The 5,000-nt window shown below is 40.1% G+C and overlaps 1 pseudogene; it reads right to left on the bottom strand.

The window, feature by feature from the left end:
• Positions 1–625: 625 nt before the first annotated feature.
• LOC140931789 (uncharacterized) lies at positions 626–4,691 on the bottom strand (annotated as a pseudogene).
• Positions 4,692–5,000: the final 309 nt, after the last annotated feature.

Raw genomic sequence — 5,000 nt, forward strand, 5'->3', positions numbered from 1 at the left:
CTGTTTGAGAGGAACCAAGCATTCGGGACACCTCCTCCTGGACTGCTGCACGAATTTTGTCTCAAACATAATTAGATGCCATCTGAATGTAACCCAAAGGAAAAAGCGCGCGAACTTGAGCTTACTACTCGGTGTCAGGCCTTCACGCGTAAATGCGCATGCATAGATTACTTCCCTTTCATTTGCGGCATGCCTTGGCCTTTTGTTTGCAGTGAGTTTTTTCCCTTGATTTAGGGTGTGAGTTATTCTTTTCATTTGCAGTGTGCGGCTAATTTTTTTTATTTGGTGTGTAGTGTTTCAGTTTGTGTAGGAGTGAAGTCGATTTTTTATTGGCGGTGCTGGTTTAATTTTATTTGTAGTGTGTTTGATTTAGTTTGCAGTAGTATATTTTTGTAATTTGTGTTAATTTAAGTTTGTAGCGCTGTCCCTTATGGGCCATCGTATAAATCAATTATTACCATAAACTGAGACAAAGAAAAGGAAAAATTTAACTGGTTTGAACAAATTTTGACCAAGGAAAATTTTTTCAACCACAGCATAATATACATACCCAGCAATGGTAATGTTTCTTAGACACAATACAAAACCATCTTTATGTCATCAAATCCCCCACAAAAGTATACATTCATTGAACAGAAGCCGTAAGAAGAATGTCAAAATAGAAGAGATTGAGCTTTTCAAGCATCTCTGAGAAAAAGGTAGCATCAAAATAAATTCTTTCACAGTGGAACTCACTTCGGCAAAAGACAAAAAAATCCTCCCAAGCACTACCTGTCAAACCAACACAGCCCATGATCTGATAATAATATGCGTGAGTCTTTTTGAGAGAGTATGCACCAGTTCTACCATTATGTTTTAAGTAATTTAAATCAGACAAATAGTCTGATGGTGAGCATTTAATTTCTAGTAATCCCCATGGCATTTTCAGAGGAGTCATAAACTCTTCTGTCAGGACTACAACCAAGGTGCGGTAGGGAAGGATTGATAACAAAACCAACCGGATAAACAGCCCTTCCAAATTGATCTGCATACTGATTTGCTGCCTTATCCTCATGCTGAATGCCATATCTCGTGGCAGCTGTTTGCACCACTTTACTTTGCAGCAGATGGGCTGAAAGGCTCTCATGATCTTTCCTTCGCGTACAGATTACTTTAAAATTTGGCGCAGTCAGGTAGTACTTTCTTAAGTGACGCCACAGTCGCAGTCAAAACTGTAGGGACGTTTTTGTGTCTTCTCCTCCTTTCAGTGTTGGGAGGGAAAAGGGAAGCACGGGAAGGGAAAAAACGGGGGTTTGAGTTAAGTGTCCCAACTATTTTTGTCTGACTGTGTCAGAGAGGAATTTGAAGCATTGTGACAGGTATCGCGATTAATTTATAGTTCGTACATATGTGAAGAAGTTTAGTTAGCTGTGACGTTCCATGTAGGGTGATTTGCGAACGATTCTATTTGCAGTGAACTGATGTAATGAACTGCAGTAGTTCCTATTTTGGGAATTTACATGTAATAAAAAGAGACCCACAAGACCGAGAATAACGAGTTAGTGGACCGACAATTTTCTTGGAGCGGTATATTGACAAAAAAGCTGAATGGTTTTTAAGGGCACAATTAATAGCGTGACACGAGCACGTGCGTACTATCTCTGTAAGATCCAGGGTTTTCCCATACGGAAAGTCGCTCGAATGTGTCAGATCTCTAGAGGAAGCGTGTGGAGAATTAAAAAAGAAGACCTTCTCAGTAACAAAGACGGTAAGGAACACATACGAAGGGGATGACCTGTGAAATTAAGCGCAAGAGATGGGAGGCAGTTGGTGCGAGCCATTCAAGGACTTCGAGAGAAAGGGGGCAATATTTCGTGTCAAAGAATAATGCAAGAAGCCGGTATTTCTGTCAAAGATGTATCAGTTAGAACAGTGTCCCGCTTTCTGAATTTGCAAGGGTACTATTATCTTCCAGCGTGTAAAAAGGGTGTTCTAACAGTCACAGATATGAAAAAAAGGCTACAGTTTGCACGACCAATGAGAAAAGACTATGGAGCCGACGTCTGGACTAAACGAATCGCTTTCTATCTGGATTGTGTGTCTTATGTGTACAAGAGAAATCCATTGGATCAGGCTTTGGCTCCCAAGGCACAAATATGGCGAAAACGTGGCGAAGGTCTTACAACTGGCTGCTTGGCAAAAGGCAAGAAAGAAGGAACTGGCGGAAGATATGTGAGACTTATAGTAGCTATATCCTACAATAAGGGTATAATTGCTTGTTATCCATACAGGAAAATGACTGGCCGTTTATTTGCCAATTTTATCGATGAATATTTCCCGGGAATGTTTCTGCAGGCAGATAAGGGGGAAGACAACTTATTTGTACAAGACAATTGTCCATGTCAGAATTCCGTGTTGGCTAAAGCAGCCCTGAGGAGAACCCGTGCAAATTTACTAAAGTTTCCAGCGCCATGTGCTGACATTCTTTGCCATTAAAATCTTTTCCCTGTGGTTGCTCGTAAACTAGAGAAACAGGCCACTGAACGCCAAATAACGAGGGAGTCGTACAGTGAGTTCGAGGAACGAGTTATTAACACCTTTCATTTCATACCAATAGGGACTATTAATAACCTTATTTCCTCTATGTCGTTGCGTATTTTAAAGCTTATTGCTGTAAAGGGAGGGCGAATAAAATATTGAATGTTACAAATGTATTAAACAATATTCTCCTTGCTGTACTAACAGTATACTTCTAACTGAAAGGGGAAACTTCTTATGTGAGGGACAATAAACTAAACTGTATCACTTGTAAACGCTCTTGACATAATAAATTCTTAAGTAAACACAACAGACATGGTACGCTTGTTCTTCAATATGAATAAATATACCAATCATGTGTTCAAGTTGCTCTGCTATTCCAAAAAATATCAGTTATGTACCATTTTCTTCGAGCCGATGAGAATGTTTTTTTTTTTCCTTTTAAAGCGTCAAACACCAAGAAATTTCTCAAGATCATAGCTATACAAAAGAGCGGGTGTTAAATTGCAAAGTTTCGAGATGTTGTGTTTACACAGTATTTTGGCTTAACACCAAATGGTGACATCGGTTGTCAAACTTATTAGCAAATAAACACAGTATGAAATAGTCATACAACCCCAAAAATCTGCCATAAAAGAGGCAAAATCCATAAGACTGATGACTCATCGCAAAAGACGAAAACACCTGCCCTGCCAATGCCAAAAACAGGCGGTGCACTAAAGTGTACACGGATCACCTTACTTTAATTTAATTAACAAAATAGCACGTTTCTTTTTAAACCAAAAAACTGTGTCACCATGCTCCAAATGTCCATAAATTCTCTCGTGTGTATCAAACAGTGTTGAATACGGGCATTTTCATTTTTGTGTGAAACACACTTGTCTTTGACTTTTTGATTCAATTGTTTTTACTGAACAGGTCATAGTAAAGGCCCGGTAAAGTATGGTGACCCGTGATGGTGACCCGATAAACATGTCACCATCCCTTCACTAGATTTGCGGGAAGATCAGTTTGGCAAAAGAATGGGGGCAGTCAGGAGTAATTTGTTGCTCTTCCTTCGGAATTGGGCTCTGTAGGGCGAAAACCTTCCAACGAACTCTCATCATCTGCGATTCCCTCTCATCAAGTAATCCGCCGCGCACGAAACTGAGTTCCTCTTTACTAGTATAAAAAATCAGAGTATCACGAGTAAACTCGATGTCCTGAGAGAAGTGCGTTTTCCGAGCAGGAAGATGTACTTTTTGGCCCTTTTTGCCAGTCATGACAACATTTCAAGACATATGAGTTCGGCATACCTCAAAAACTTCCTACATTGCAAATATTTTCCCCATGAAAATCTCGAAATATGGCTTATAATAAAATAAAGACACTTTATTTCATGCTCTGATTGTGTTCTACTTTGAAATGTCTTTTTTCCAGTTTGCGAAACAGTGCTAGACATATGTACATATCTTTTATAATTTCCCGCCAGTAGACCCATCGAGTAGTCACATTCCCAAAATTACTCTAAAATACATTTGCAGTCAAAACTGTTGGGACGTTTTTGTGTCTTCTCCTCCTCTCAATGTTGGTGTACACGATTTGCCGACTGAATCGCAATAAACAACATTAGGAGGGAAAAGGGAAGCACGGGAAGGGAAAAAACGGGGGTTTGACTTAAGTGTCCCAACTATTTTTGTCTGAGACTGCAGTTGCGAGACATTGATTGGTCTCTTGTTATTCATTCATATTCAAGGGCTTGATCCAAAGATACTGCAAGGGCATTGAAGTGCAGCAGCTCTTTCTCAGTAAGGACAGTTGGCAGGAACCGCAAATCTGGCAAGTCAAAATTTGGCACCGGATGAGCAAGGTTTTCAGAGCTTCTTTTACTTGTTTGTTGCTGCTGATAGGAGAGCACAGACCCCTGTGGAACCAGCCCATACTTTGTCTCAACTAGAGGAATGTCTTCATCTTCCTCTGGCCAAATCCTCAAAAACACAGTCTTGGGGTCAAGCTTGGCAAACAATGGGTTGTGGGTACTTGGTAGATTAAGGGAAACAAGCTGTTCTTCAAAAGGCTTGTACACAGTACAAGAAACCCCCGACACCTTTCAATTGATCCGGCACAACATGCCAACCTCGCAAAGAAGATACAGCTTCCTCCTTGTTCACATAAAGATTTTGTATCTGGATCATTTCGAGAATCAATCTTTTTTAGCCCAACAACAGAGGATGAAAATATTACCATTGCTCAATCCTTTGCTTCCGGGAAAGCAGCTGGATACGATAATATTCCAATGTCTATCATTAAGGAATCCATTCAAATCATTTCGGGACCTCTGGCTCACATTATGAACTTATCGATCGCTCATGGCGTTGTACCAGATCAAATGAAAATAGCTCGTGTGGTACCACTGTTTAAAGCTGATGACCAGTCACTTTTCACCAACTATAGGCCTGTTGGTTCTATCAAGCTTTTCAAAATTTCTAGAGAGAATCATCTAT

Source organism: Porites lutea, chromosome 3, assembly GCF_958299795.1.
Source record: "Porites lutea chromosome 3, jaPorLute2.1, whole genome shotgun sequence".
In the NCBI taxonomy this organism is placed as follows: domain Eukaryota; kingdom Metazoa; phylum Cnidaria; class Anthozoa; order Scleractinia; family Poritidae; genus Porites; species Porites lutea.